A 15,960-nucleotide genomic window follows, 5' to 3' on the forward strand; every position below is an offset into this window, starting at 1 on the left:
TTTCATGAATCAATTTCTCGAAGAGATCATGAAAGGTTGACCAAGTTTTCGGATCTCCGGCAAAGCAAGGTATATTAAGTGGTGGAAGTTTTGCAGTAGCCTCAACACTGAGTGAAGACGTAATGGGAGCATCAGTTTTATTGAAACTATGATAGATGGAAAGACCTTCGTAATAAAAATATTCAGTATCCTTTCGAATCTTTTCTTGTAACTCGAATTCTTCTTCTCCTTCTATTAACATGATAATTTCATTATGATATTCGGAAAAGCGATCAAAAATCTTTGAAATATCTTCATACCTAGTTTTCAACTGCCCTCTTTTAGAGATGTCAGTTGAACTCTGAACAGCTATGGTATAAAATTCGGAAATTCGGCTGGTATATATTTTTCTTTTGTTTTCCATCTTCTTTAAATTACTCATTATAACTCAATCTATTTATGTCAGATATACAAAGATTAAGATATGTAGGTGTTCAATTCGAAATTGTATATAGCAATATGAAATTATTATTTTTATTTCAACGAAATCGGAAATATGGAAATGAATTGACGAATATATAGGAATATGTTGAATCTGCTAGAACGAAGACTGAATCGATCTTATCGAGAGCATACGGTGTCAGGTTTTTATGAGGAAGAGCGCGATAAGCGTTTATTGCGCTGTGAAAATTATGAATGGAATTCAATGGTGACTTACTGGAAAATTCGAAATGTAAAGGAAATTGGAAAAATATGAAATGACTACTAGTCAATCCGGCCCGAAGGACCAAAATGTTAGCGCTTCTGTGAAATTTAGTGGACTGTATTTGAAATTTGGAAATATCGCTAACACAAAAAAATGAAAATATGCATCGAAACCCTTCTGACACTTACCCTCGATGGCGGTGATGTGGTCCTGGGGATCCCCTTTCTGCTCGAAGTTTCACCTCCAGCACACAATCTCAATATTTTGAAAAAGTAATTGAAAATCTCGTGAAAAAACTCGTGGAAAATTCGCAAAGGTGTCGGTGACCGTATCTATCGATTGAATGAATCGATTCTTCTCTCGCGCAACCAAGCATGCGCAAAGTGCCTTATTGAAGAAGCCTGATGCATAATTTGAATTTAACAAAGGACAGTATGAAAGTTGCACTAACAACATTCATAGCAAATTCTGAGAATAAGACCAAAGCCACTTGAACATTGATCAATAAGACAACCAAAAATGAAAGAGATAAAGACAAATCATTATTCAAGATGTTTCCAGAAAAATCAGAGGAGGATTTATTAAACGAGATGAACGCTTTCTTTCTGAAGTCTGCTTCAAGACCTGATATGAGCAATAAGACGGACACAGAGACTGTTAGACCACTCGATAGTGGCATTTTTCTGGGGCCAGTATTGGAAGAGGAAATGCTAGGTTATATATTGCGCTTAAAAAACAAGAAAACAGTTGGATATGATGAGATACCTGTTGACCTATCAAAAACCTGTGCATCAATACTTGTGAAACCCTTATCTCATATAATCCATCGAATATTGCAAGTAGGCGAATATCCACAAGCACTCAAAGAAGCTTAGGTTAAACCAATTCACAAGAAGGGAAATAAAAACATCTATGATAACTATCGCCCCATATCAATATAGATAATATTGATTTGTTGATTGATATCAACAAGATTTTCGAGAGAATAATTTTTGATAAGGTCTTACATTTTTTTGAAATAAATGACATCTTGGTTAAGCAGCAATGTGGTTTCAGGCAGGGAAAATCTACAATAAATGCAATGTATCAGGCACTAAATTCCATCTTAAAATCATTGAATAAAAATCAAGTGACAGCAGCTCTTTGCCTTGTTTTGACAAAAGCATTTGACAGTGTGAATCATAACATCCTACTAGAAAAAATGGAAAAATATGGAATAAGAGGAGTTGCACTAGATCTCTTCAGATCATATTTAACAAGAAGAACTCAAAGAACCACAGAGAGATGAAGAAATGGCAAACAGGTAATATCAGATCACTTACATGTTGAGAGACTCAATATTGGGTCCTCTACTCTACATAATCTATACCAATGATTTAATTCATGTAACATCCAGTGATATGGTTATGTTTGCTGATGATGTATCAATGATTTTGTCTCGTAAGACTGTGACTGAATGCAAGGATCAGCTTGAATGTGACTTGGAAAATCTTGAAGAGTGGTTTAAAAGAAACGAATTGGTAATAAACATCGATAAAACAAAATTGCTTGTCTTTAGGGACAGAAATAAAGATGCCATAAGCTTGACATATCATGGTAAAACAATCAAGACAGAGGATGCAGTAACTTTCCTGGGGATATATATCGATGGGGACTTGAGTTGGAAAACACAAATTGAAAATCTGTCTACAGGCATTGCAGGATATTGCTATGCTTTGCGGGTATTGACCGATACAATTAGTGAAGAGACGGCCCTGACAGCTTATTATGCCTACGTTCAATCCAAACTCAGGTACGGAATAATTTTCTGGGGTAATTCTGTTGAGGCTGAGAGAATATTCATAATGCAGAAGAGATGCTTGAGAACTATCTTCAAAATGAAATACAATGCGATCTGTAGAAATATATTTATTGGTAATAACTTATTGACATTGTACAGTCTGCTTATTTATGAATGTGTTATGTATGTAAGCAACAACTTCAATGATTTTGAAGAATTACTGTTAAGTCATGAATACAATACCAGAGGAAAAAATTAACAAATTTTAGTTATATACAAAGGAATGCTGTATATTTTATAATCACAGTATGGAATAAATTTCCTCAAAATTTTAAATGAATGCCTATTGCAATTCAAAAAAAAAGATTGAAAATGTTTTTGGTTAGAAAATGTTATTATAGTGTTGGGGATTTTCTGAGTGAGGGAGATTTTGTTTCATTGTAGGTAGTATTCAAATGTATTGACATGATCTACATCTGTTGATATTTGATCAAATAAAGATTATTATTATTATAACTTTAGCCTTGCGGCTTTCACACTCCTCTCCAGAGGAAAATTCACTTATCCCAGATATCTCCGATATCAAAAGGATTAAGCTCTGTTGGAGCCCTTCCAGGTTTTCGGGCTCGTGGTGGTGGTCGGGTTCGGGCCGCTCCTCGGCTCCCTGCTGTAGGTTGGACTCCTGCTCCACCCGCACCTCCTGTCGGAGCAGACGGTATTCCTCTGAATTTCCCATGTACTTGCGTACAGTTCTCGTCGTTCCTAGCAGTACCGCCTTCTACATGACCCTATAGATATTTTCGTCCAGCTGAAGTTTCCTCAAGTTCTCTAGTAGTTTCTTCGGTATCATTCCTGTAGATGATATGACAATAATGATGGTCTTGACATCTTCCAGCCTCCACTGTCTCCTGGTTTGCTCCTCGAGATCTCTGTACTTTGAAATTTTTTCAGTGTGCCTATCTAGAAGATTGTTATTATTTGGAATCGCCACATCGATGAATAGTGCACTGTCCTCATCCTTATTGAGCAATATGAGGTCTGGTCTATTGTGGGTTATTTTCCGGTCTGTGAGAACCGTGCGATCCCAGTATAGCTTGTGATGTTCATTTTCCAATACAGCATCCGGATGGTAATTGTAATAAGGAACCTTTTTCGAACTTTAGTGCCAATTCTTGGTGAAGAATCTTGGCAACGGCATCATGTCTATTTTTGTACTCCGTGCCCGCGAACTTCTGACATCCCCCGGTGATGTGCGGGATAGTTTCATGTGTCGCACAGCCATAACGACAGCTACCATCCGCCACTGAGGCATCTTTGGCGATATATTTCATGTAGTTCTTTGTTGGAATCACCTGATCCTGGATGTCGAGCATGAAGCCCTCTGTCTCAGGAAACAACCTTCCGGAAGTCAACCAGTAGTTCGACGCAATCATGGTTGACCTCGTTCTGGTGCCTCCCATGCAAAGGTTTGCCAATCAGTTTCTGCATTTTACTTTCTGCAGAGTGTTCGACGGTTTCCAAGTGGTCCTGCTGTAGCTTTAAAGGTGTAGAGGTATCAGCAACACAAACTACTTGATGGAGTTCTGATGAAGTAGCCTTGCTCAGAAAAAATTTTCGTAGACCTTCAACAATTTCCTGAGTCATACGGTTGGACGAATCAACAATTCCTCTACCCCCAAGATATCGTGGCAGCTCGGTCCGTTCTATTGAGCTTTTGGGGTGATGTTTATTGTGTTTAGTCAGCATCGTCCCTATTTTTCTCTGTAAGGCTGCTAAATCGGTGGTGGTCCAAGAGATGATACCGAATGAGTAGCTCAGCGCCGAGCAAGCGTAGGTATTGATAGATTTTATCAGATTCTTGCTGTTAAGGCCAGTTCTCATTATCCTTCTCAATCTTCGGGTCCACTCCTCCGTTAGTTCTTTCATCATCTGGCTCTGATTGATTTTTCTTGCCTGTTTTATGCCCTTATACTTCTATGTGTCTCCTTCCTTTAATGCTTCAATTTCTGCACCTTCCTTGAGTTTGAACGTACCATCTTCCATTTTCCCTCTCGTTATGTTCAGTAGTCGACACTTTTCTAATCCAAACTTCATTTTGATGTCTTCCGAGAATCCTTCCACCATTTTCAGCATCAGTTGCATTTGTTTTTTGGTAGATGCGAAGAGTTTAAAGTCGTCCATGTAAAGGAGATGATTCAGTTTCATTATAGTTCTACTGCCGCTCTTGATGGAAAATCCGTAGTCCGTAGAATTCAATCTATGAGACAAGGGATTCAGGGCCATGCAGAACCACAGAGGGCTCAGCGAATCCCCTTGGAAAATTCCGCGACTTATTGGAATAGGTCCTGTTGTAATGGAGCCATCTGCTGCTTTCATATGAAGACTAGTACGCCAGGTTAACATGGCGTTTTTCAGGAACTTAACAATATTAGGATCCACCTTGTAAATGTTCAAGATAGTCAAGAGCCATTCGTAAGGTATGGAATCGAATGCTTTCTTATAGTCTATGTACGCAGCGTAAAGATTCCTTCGCTTGGAGAACGCTTGATTGCAGATAACTGAATCAATTATTAGCTGTTCTTTACACCCTCGGCTCTCTTTGGTGCATCCTTTCTGTTGCATTTTGATGATGTTATTCCTTTCACAATGATTGTGAATTCGATTTGAAATGCACGATGTGATTAATTTGTACATCGTTGGAAGACATGTGATTGGTCAGTATTTGGATGGGTCTTCTGTATTCCTTTGGTCTTTAGGTAACACGTACGTTGTGCCATGTGTAAGGAATATTGGCATTCTTTCAGGATTTTCAATGACATCATTTATTGCGGAAGTCAATTTGTCATGCATGATCCAAAGTTTCTTGATCCAGAAGTTCTGTAATCCATCAGGCCCAGGTGTTTTCCAGTTGTGTAGTCCTCTGATAGATGATTTTACTTCTTCAATTGTGATCATGTCATGTTGCATCGGCTCATATTTTATAGCTTCAGACTTTTCATCTTCAATCCATCCGGTATCTCCATTGAACTGAGGTTTCGTTGATAATTGTTTGGTCCAGAATTGTTCAATGGCTTCCTTTGGTGGTAACTTTCCATTTTCTCCATCAGACGATGTCAGTGAGCGGTAGAAAGTTTCTTCCGACTTTTCGAATGAATTATTGTCTCTTTTCCGGCTATAATTGCTTTTATATCTTCTCAGGCGTTCAGCATACAGACTTAGCTTTTGCTTCAGAGTGTCGAGGCAGTGGTGTGCTGTAGCATTCTCCGTCTCTCGTTCGGTGTGTGTTCTGTTTCTATCGATGATTTCTTTGGCAGCTTTCACAACCTTCTTTCCGCGATTCCCGTTCAAGTACTCCGTCAGTCGTCCAATGTCTCTTCTTTGTCTCTCTGTTTTGTGTTGAAGACGTTTCTGCCATGGTGGCGCATATAATTTGTGTAATTTTGGACCATCGTAGTTCGTTCGGCGAATTTTTGCCCCTATGGTTTTAGCCGTCGTTAGCGCTGCACAGTAAAAAACTATTATAGATGAAGATATTCCAATGAACTTCCATTCTGTAGGTACTCAGGTAAAACGTCCTTATTCAAGATGTCGATTATGAGTGACAGTTTCTTGGATGTATTGAGTCGGGGAGGTGCTATTCGATGAAGAGAATCTGTTCCTTCCAGTTCGGCAAAGTATCTCCTCATCTCAGAGTCAACTTGTCGGTGGAGCTCTTCCCTATCGTCCTGGTGTTCTGCCTCATTTGGGTTGCAAGATGGACTTTCAGCGTCAATTTCTTCTGGCTGTTGTTGCCCAGGCATGTGAACCTCATCAGAGGTGTTGGTGTCGCTCTCTGTTACTGGCGGACTCTGAAGTTCTTGTTTAATTGCGTCGATTCTGGCCATTGGTATTAGTTCATTTCTCAGAATTACGCGATACTGGTCTGCCACCCGTTGTTCAGTGACATTTAGATTTGGGTAGGCGTTGCAGAATTCCTCATGGAGCCTTTTCCTATAGTTGTTCGTGTTCTGCCCTAGTCCCGTGATGGAGTTATATATGCGCACAATAGTCTCATTCATGGACGTTGTCCACTTCATGCGCTTTCTAACTAACCCCGCTTGGGTGATCACTGGCTGAATATCCTGCGTAGCACCTTCAGCGGTTCGAGTCGTCAATTGAATTGGACTCGTTGGTTGCTGTTGTTGCTCTGGAGCTGCACCTCCTTTTGCAGCAGGAGCCCGCTTCCTCAACATCCTGCCACTGACGTCCCGCATGCTGTCATGTCCAGCACCGGCTGGAATGTGAAAGAGAGAGGATAAAGGAATGGGACTGCGGACAGCAGGCGTGGCTGGCTGCACCGTCTACGTCGTTACGATGGCTACCCGGCAGGCCATCTACTTGATAGCTGCCAGGCAGGCCAGACATTATGACCTTAGCTTTGCGGCTTTCACACTCCTCTCCAGAGGAAAATTCACTTATCCTAGATATCTCAGATATCAAAAGGATTAAGCTCTGTTGGAGCCCTTTCCAGGTTTTCGGGCTCGTGGTGGTGGTCGGGTTCGGGTAGCTCCTCGGCTCCCTGCTGTAGGTTGGATTCCTGCACCACCCGCACTTTCTGTCGGAGCAGACGGTGTTCTTCTGAATTTAACATGTACTTGCGTACATTTCTCGCCGTTCCCAGCAGTACCGCCTTCTGCATGACTCTATAGATATTTTCGTCCAGCTGAAGTTTCCTCAAGTTCTCTAGTAGTTTCTTCGGTATCAGGCCTGTAGATGATATGACAATAGGAATGGTCTTGTCATCTTTCAGCTTCCACTGTCTCCTGGTTTGCTCCATTATTATTATTATGGGTGTGAATTACATGAGCATGGAGTGAGGGTTCCCTGATACAGAACATCAAGCTTTCTAGCTTGTTTGGGATTGGGCTAACTCTATCCGAGCAAGTTCGATATCTCGGTGTGACACTGGACCACAAGTTATTGTGGAACAAACGCATTGAGACTCAATCGAGCAAGGCTAATGTAATTTTTTCGTCTACTCGTAAAGTGCTTGGTAAAGGATGAGGCTTCAAACCACACATTATGCACTAGTTGTACACTGTGGTGGTGAGGCCTATCCTTACCTACGCATTTCTGGTGGACTTCCATGGGGAAGAACTCCAGCCGCACCATTATAACTAGAAGTCAGAGGAACGCATGTCTAACCATCACAGGCGCTCTGAGATCCACCCCTACGACAGCTTTGGAATGTCTGCTAGGCTTACCTTCTTTGGACCTTATAGTTACACAGGTGGCTACGAAGACAGCTCTTTGAGTTTGGGAACAGGGACAATGGTGCGATAGAGGACTATTCAGGGGGCACGCGAGGGCTCTTAAGATGGTGAAGGATGCCAACGCATTCTATCTCCATAGGGGGGACCAGCTTCTACAGGGTAATTGTCCCTGACAGAGACCTATGGTATACACCAAACACGCTTCTTGAGCCTGAAGGTCCCACTTGGTTCACCGATGGCTCTGTGATGCCCACAGGGACTGGAGTGGAAATTGTGGGACCTCGTTTCAATCTGTCTATCTCCCTAAGGAAGGATTGTTCCATAGTGCAGGCTGAACTGTATGCTGTTTTGGCCTGCACACTGGAGAATATCCGCAGAGGGTACCTACTCCGTTATACACATCTATATTTGTTGTGAAAGGGTTAACTCACACCTAGTAGAATAATGCAGGGGGGCTCTGCGGGAGCTAGGCTTTGATAATTGTGAAAGTTATCTGGTGCTCGGCGCACGCAGGACTTCCGGGGAACGAGAAGGCAGACATATTTGCAAAGCGGGGAGTCCGCTCAGCTTTTGTTGGTCCGGGACCGGCGCTGCCTATCTGTCGTATATCTGTCAAGAACTTATTCAATAGATGGCTAGACAGGAAATTTTCCTCTGGATGGACCATGACAAGTTGTGGTCTCAGACAGTCAAGGCTTCTCATTGAGAGACCATCCCCTGTGCCTGAGGTCAAAAAACTCTTAGCTATTAAGAAGAAACACAGTCTAGTGACTGGAGCAAAGACTGGCCGTTTGTTTAATGAACACTCAAATAGAATGGGAGTGACTAGCTGTTTCCTGTGCCGATGGTGCAGGAGCGCACGGATGAAACGGTTGAACACATTCTGTTCTTCTGTATCAACCTTAAAGACTTAATGATGACACACCTGGGAAACACAACACCCACAATTCCTATGGTGAGAAGGACACCTCTCTATCGACTTGTGGCATTTTTGTCAGCATTGTGACAGACATTTTTCGTACTCTGGCCGCTTCTTACCTTTACTCGGATGCCAGTGGGGCAATCAGTGAAACCACACGTCTCTCACAGAATCTCCAAAGAATTAGAGAGCCCGGGTAGACTCGAGTATCAGTGAAGACGGGTATCAATGAAGACTAGGGCGGTAGCGTCTTCTGAGTAACTGCTTTTCAACGGTCTTTAGGCGTCAGAAAAAGTACTTACCCCTTCTAACTAAACTCTTAGATGAAACTGATTTAATGAATAGACTCTTACTGGCAAAATAATTGGCAACAAAATAAATGATCAACTATTTATCTCTATTAAAATAAACTGTACACAAAAAGAAAATATACAGGTACACTAAGTCGTGGATGTCAACGGCTGGATCTGGTCGGCGCAGGACGGCTGGCAAAATAACCCCCAGTTAACTCAGTCCCACTTCAGGAAAATACGGTCGACGAAATAAATAAAACTCAGAAGCCACAATTGAATGAAGTTCGGAGAAATATGAACAGTTCGGAAAAATAAACTGAATTAAGTCGAGTCACAATTGAATGAAGTTCAGAGAAATATGAACAGTTTCGGAAAAATAAACTGAATTAAGTCAAGTCACAATTGAATAAAGTTCGGAAAAATATGAACGGTTTCGGAAAAAGAAACTGAATATAGTCGAGTCACACTTGAATGAAGTTCGGAGAAATATGAACGGTTTCGGAAAAATAAACTGAATTAAGTCAAGTCACAATTGAATGAATTTCGGAGAAATATGAAAGGTTTCGGAAAAAGAAAATAAATTAAGTCAAGTCACAATTGAATGAAGTTCGGAGAAATATGAAAGGTTTCGGAAAAGAAACTGAATTAAGTCAAATCACAATTGAATGAAGTTCGGAGAAATATGAACGGTTTCGGAAAAATAAACTGAACTTAGTCAAGTCACAATTGAATGAAGTTCGGAGAAATATGAACAGTTTCGGAAAAATAAACTGAAGGAATATGCACGGTATCAGAAATTTGAACGGAATTCAACCAAGTCAAAATTTAAAAGACGGGCCTGCAGCTCTACCTCTCGGTAAAAATTGGTACGGTAGTACACCAGTTCACCGGGGTACGCCCTCTATCTCTGTCTCTGCGGTTGGTCTACGATCTCTGACGGTGTCCTTCGGTCTCTCTCTCTCGGTGACTTCAAGATGGCCGACTGTCAAACAGCGGCCACAAAGTCCGGCGGTGAGGGTATTTAACGGTTATGGAATCCCAACTCTATGCTCGGCGAATCTAACCTCTAACCTATAATTCAAACGGTTGGATATCGGGACGAAACGGTAAAATATTCAAGTGTCTGAAAAGTAAGGGGGCCCAACGTCCTCCTGGTACCTAACTGCCACCCTACGGTAACGGAAAACACTCTATACAGCAAAGAGTGGCTAGATTACGGTTAATTTGGATTTTCAGCCAAGCAAAAAGTCTAGAATTATTCCGCAAGAGTGCAATGAAGCAGCAATAATTGTCAAGAATTACTTGCCTTAGATTTTGTACCGTCGTAAGTCCGCAGCTCAAGAACTTCACACTTCATCACCTCACTATCAAAGATTGCCTTTTCTCTTCACCTTCCAGAGCCTCGAAGAAGTCTCCCCTCCCCACTCGGAAAAACTCTCCCCTCTATGGGAAACTCATTTCTCTATTGGATAATATTGAATGACACTTTTAATTAATTGGCCCAGAAAAAGACAGAAGAGATTGATGAGAAGGAAAGTAGAAAAAGTTATGAGAACTTCTTCAGAGCAAACAGGAAATTGTGGTAGAACGGAAAGAATTACTGAAATAAAATATTTCTGAAAACATAAGAGATACGATCTTCCCTAATAACATGGATTGACCGGTGGAAAGCTATGAATTAATAATTATCGGTGAGGGCCCCTTTCAATCTATCATACAAATACTGTTATCGGTGCACCTCCTATGACAGTATTATTCAAAAATATTTCGGTTATCAGGCATCATTATGCAAATATCGGTGGAAAAATCTCCTTTTGTGGCGGAGCAAAATCTGGTACGTGACAGCATGTCAAAGAGTCTCTCCAACTACAAGCGGACGAACAATGTGTCACGAGGCCTCAGTTCAGTACAGTGGGGCACCGCACTTAGAAGAAGAAGAAGAAAAATGTAAGGTATGCCCTTCTCAAGGTGTCCGAACATGTTTTAAACCAGTCACCCCATGGATAAATGAGGTTATTCAAATACTACAACTGACTAAATTAAAAGGAAAAATATGAAACGTTCTGATCAAATATCAATTCAGGCAAGCAATTGATGCCGAAAAAGCAGATAGATGGCTTCGAATTAATGATCTAATCGATACAAAATGAAAATGAATTTGAGGTTATCGGGCGTGCTTGAGAAAGTCGACTTGTTAAATCAAAGAACTTAACAAATTTAGGCCTTCAACGAACGAGATTACGCAGGAAACTGAGGACATAGAGATAGCGTTGTGCCATCTGATCGGTCAATTCAAGGTAACAGACGCAAAAGCAGAGAGTCGTACCGAGTTGTCACCATCGGTAGCGATGAAGTCATCGTTTCACATTGAACTCTTTTAGAGTTCACTGTCGTTTCGAAATACTCATTGGGCAAATGAACTAAAGACAACTGTATCTACCAAGAGACCGTTAAGGTAGACTTTCGAGCCGGGCGTCTATGGCGACAGTGACGCGGCGGCAGTATATATATATATATTCTTTTGAAAAAGAGTGTTACAAACTTTTACAATCTGAAAATAACAATGAAGCGGGTGTAAAGAAATGGAACAAGAGACAGATCCTAAAAACCTGTTTCTCGTTCCAGATCTCAGTGTAAGCAGAGGAAAAATGTCAACGGGGTACCATACATATCTTCGTATGATACATGAAAAAAACAGAGATAAAAACCTCAGAAAAAACTCTCTGTTTGCCCGTATAAGTGTAATGATGATGTATTTGTGTAAAGAATAAGCTGAACGCGGCGGCAGTGACGCCGCGACAGTGCGACAGTAGAAGTATAATGAAATTGTTAAAAGTACTGTTGGAACACAGCGTTAGTGACGCCGCTGCAGTGAGAGTCGTCGAACGCCAGCGACACTGCCTCGCTTTAACTTCTACTGTCGCCGTGTTTTCGAATTGTAGTTGAATGAATATGGCCTCCAGTGAATGAAAATTTCACCGAAGATGAAAATGTACATCTGATAAATTTGGTGTCAGAGCATCCAATGCTGTATGATTTGGGTGATCAGGATTATAAAAATATTAGATAAAAAGACATTGTGTGGAATACTATTGCAGCAGAAATGAATAAAACAAGTGAGTAGAAGAATTTATTAGTTATTTCATTCGAATACTCAACAATATTCACTTTGCCAGGATATCGCACCAATTTCAGAATTGAAAAACTCTGAGAGTTGATTCCGTACATGTATGCCATCTTATGCAGTACCCCTTGTAGCTGTCAAATCTAACATATTTTTTGTTGGATTTTCCATTTCATCGCGAACGTAGAATGGAACGTTATTATCTTCTAAATATGCATCCCCTAAAAGATTGTGCAAAGAACAAGCAACTAATATCAAGTCTGTACATGCATCTGGCGAAATTGCTATTGGTGTATTAAAAACTCTAAATACTTGGCTTAGCAAACCTGTTCAGATCAAAATACTTATACTGAACTTATCGTCTTATTATTTCAAAAATTATGACAAATTGATAAATTATTAATTGACAACTATATATTGTTTTCATATGCTACTATTTCCTAGTTCCGACCACAACAAAACCGAATGCATTTTCTGCTACCCGACGTGCACGACACAATCTATAGTTAAATACATTCTTTGTGCCATCAAGTCTAGATCTTCTAGAATAAGGTTTTCATCATATACGAGCTCAAAGCCTCATCTCCCGCACAAAAATGAGGCCGTCTTCACATCTACAACTCTGTTGTCGATGCCATGATGCGTTCTGATAACTTTTCCTAATTTCCAATTGAATCGAGGCATTGAATCATCTACTATCAATACTATATCTCCGAATTCAATTGGTTTTTGATCGTTTGTCCATTTGCTTCTTTTCGTAAGAGTTGGCAGGTATTCTTTAACCCAACGATTCCAAAATGACTCTGTCAGGGCTCGTGATTTTTCCCATTCCTTTCGAATTATTCTTCCATCCATCATCTGTGGTAGTGAGGGTCCTAAACCATCAGAAGATCCAAAAAGAAAATGATTTGGTGTAATTGATTCCAAATCGTCTGGATCTGAAGATAATCTCGTCAAGGGTCTTGAGTTCACAATATATTCAGCTTCTGCGAGGAATGTGAGCAAAGTTTCTTCTCTTAAATTTTGCTGATATAAAATTTTGCCTATAACTCTTTTTACTGATCCAACTAATCTTTCCCACACGCCACCCATGTGGGGCGCAGCAGGTGGATTGAACTTGAACGTGATACCTTTCGATAATAATATTTCTTCTATCTCATTTATATTCAATTTCTCCAGTTCTTTTTTCAATTCTCGAGAAGCACCTTTCAAGTTAGTTCCATTATCGCAGATTACTCATGATAGCTTGTATAGTAGAACTACTTGTCATGGTGTGTGCTAACTCCAGATGAATGGCTCGCACGGCAAGACATGTAAATAACAAACCCCAACGTTTTTCAGTTCGTCTTCCAATCTTGACCATGATTGGACCGAAATAGTCCATTCCAGTATTCACGAAAGCTCTGTTCCCTATTGTTAATCTAACGTCTGGAATTTGTCCCATCAACGGTGGCGCAGGTTTAGATCTTTCTCGTTTGCATTTATTACACGTCTTCAGAACTGATTTCAATGCTGATCTTGCATTTAAAATCCAGTATTTCTGTCGCAGTTCATTCAAGATGGTTTCGATTCCTTGATGGTTATATTTTTCATGATAATGTTCTATCAATAAGCGAGTGAATCTGTGTTTTGCAGATAAAATAATCGGTTCCTTGGTATTTTCATTCAACTCTGGTGATAAATTGGTCCGCCCCCGCAGGAATAACAAATCATGTTTTACTTGTACGGAGAACGAATTTAGTACACTTTTCTTATCAATTTTCTTCCCTTTTTTCAAGTCCTCAATTTCTTTCCCAAAACAATCGAACTGTAATTTCTTGATGAATAATTCCAAAGCTTTTTTCATATCTTCATTCGTAATATTTTTCTCCTTTGATATATTTGCCGAATTAATTTTTGAGATCGAATATCTAAAAATTTCCACTGCCCTGAGAACTGTTGCTGTACTCTTTATTAAACGATTAAATTTCGAAAATCTTTGAACATCTGGAAGAACTGTTGTAACCAATTAAGTGTTTTTCCTCTCTTCAGAGATCTGTTAGTTACTAGCTTCAGTCGGAGAGGTGGTCGGGGTTAATAGGTTGTAGCTAGCCCGGAACCTATTTTCAAAATAGAAATCAATTTTGAAGGCTTTGGTTCCCACACAAAAACAAATTTATCCACTTTCAGAGATTTATTAATAAGATCGACAAAATTGCTCAAATTAGAATAAAAAGTTAAGAGTGAAATATTGAAAAATAGCTGCTTACAATTGGATTTCAACAATGAAAATTATTATGAATAGCTTCGAAGCGCAATGTCTCAAATGCAAAATGAAATAGAGCATACGAAATTATATAAATTGGATATCGAATGAAATAACAAAATATATAACAGAATACTTCCTTAGCAATTAAAATCCAGGTGAAGTGCTCCTATCAGGAAGAACCATCTGATTTGGTACGATACTGTACACAGCACCATATAAGGATTTCCAGGTTCTGATCACCACAGTTTTCAGGTGTGATTGATTCTTCGAAGTTGGATGTTGGTCAACGGAGTTCAACTTGGAAATATATATTCAAATCGAAAATCTGGGCTTCACCCAAAAACTGTAAAATTAATTTCTTTCAGAGACCGTTCAGTAGAACATATTATTGTCCTTGCCGTCCATGTTTCGCATAAAAAGTTGTGTACTCAAGTATAAAAAATTACATATGTGAATCGACAGCCATTTTTCAAAAATAAAATAATAATAATCTAGCAAATAAAATTGGAACTGATTTTAACCGTTACATTGAATTATGAATATGGAATGAAAAATTTTTAATGAGTGAATTGAATTGAAGGGAACACTTTAGTGAAGATTTATTTTATATGGCGTGAGATTTTGAATATGAAAATGATCTGAATAATGAAATCTATAAAAAAATTAATTTTGAAGCGAATGAAAATGAACCTGAACGGCAAGGATGAATCGAATTTCGTTTGAAAAAAAAAATCTTTGTTGGGCAGAGGAGATTGTAAAAACAAAAAAAATATATATATTTTAAAATATAAAGGCATCTTACCTCAATTTTTAATTGAGTTTCACTAAACCAATAGAAACTATGAAATACTAACTAAATCTCAAAATTTAATACCAAAAAATATCTATATCAAGAACTCAACTCTGATGACTTATTTCATTCACCAGACAAAGCAGAAAAGAAAGAATAAAATCTTCGAATAACCGATTAATATCTTATCAGATTGAAAACATGCGCCCATCTGCAAATCTGAATTCTTCGATACACGTACAAATGCAGTGGCGGTACAACAAATATGTAATGAATAAATTTGAATTTCAAAAAGAAAAAATTGTAACGATCGTATCGTTACACTGTCGTTTCTATAGGTTGTTTGATTACCATGCATCTGGAGGGTAAGCATTCTTCATTCATAACTGATGAATTTTCGATTTCAATATCAATTTTTACACCATGAACCTCCCAAGTGTCTTCAGATGATTTCAAAAACTAGGTCCCTGTAGCCAGAGGTCTAAATTTTGTGTTGAGTTTTCTCTTGTAGCTAAGTCAGCAGGATTTTGTTCTGATGGGATCCAATTCCAATTTTTGGAACAACTTTTTTCTATTATCTCCCCTATACGTTGAGCCACAAATTGTTTAAACTTTTTTCCATCACTTCTTATCCATCCCAAAACACAAGTTGAATCTGTCCAGAAGTACGTTCTATGTATAGGAATCTCCAAAGATTTTGAAATGGTTGTTGATAATCTGCAACCTAAAACTGCACCCTGAAGTTATAGCCTTGGTATTGATATGGGTTTTAATGGAGCTACTCTTGTTTTAGAACTAACTAACGAAATCTCAATTTTTTCTTCAGACTTAATTCTCAGATAAGTTACAGCTGCAAAGGCTTCTTTGCT

The 15,960-nt window shown here is 39.3% G+C and overlaps 1 protein-coding gene across 2 annotated transcripts in view; it reads left to right on the forward strand.

Annotated features, from left to right (window-relative positions):
• The window catches only part of LOC123319555 (tachykinin-like peptides receptor 99D), a 709,883-nt gene that overhangs the window by 428,456 nt on the left and 265,467 nt on the right, over positions 1 to 15,960 (forward strand). The gene's annotated exons all lie outside the window — the stretch shown is intronic.

The sequence above is a fragment of the Coccinella septempunctata genome, chromosome 8 (assembly GCF_907165205.1).
Source record: "Coccinella septempunctata chromosome 8, icCocSept1.1, whole genome shotgun sequence".
In the NCBI taxonomy this organism is placed as follows: domain Eukaryota; kingdom Metazoa; phylum Arthropoda; class Insecta; order Coleoptera; family Coccinellidae; genus Coccinella; species Coccinella septempunctata.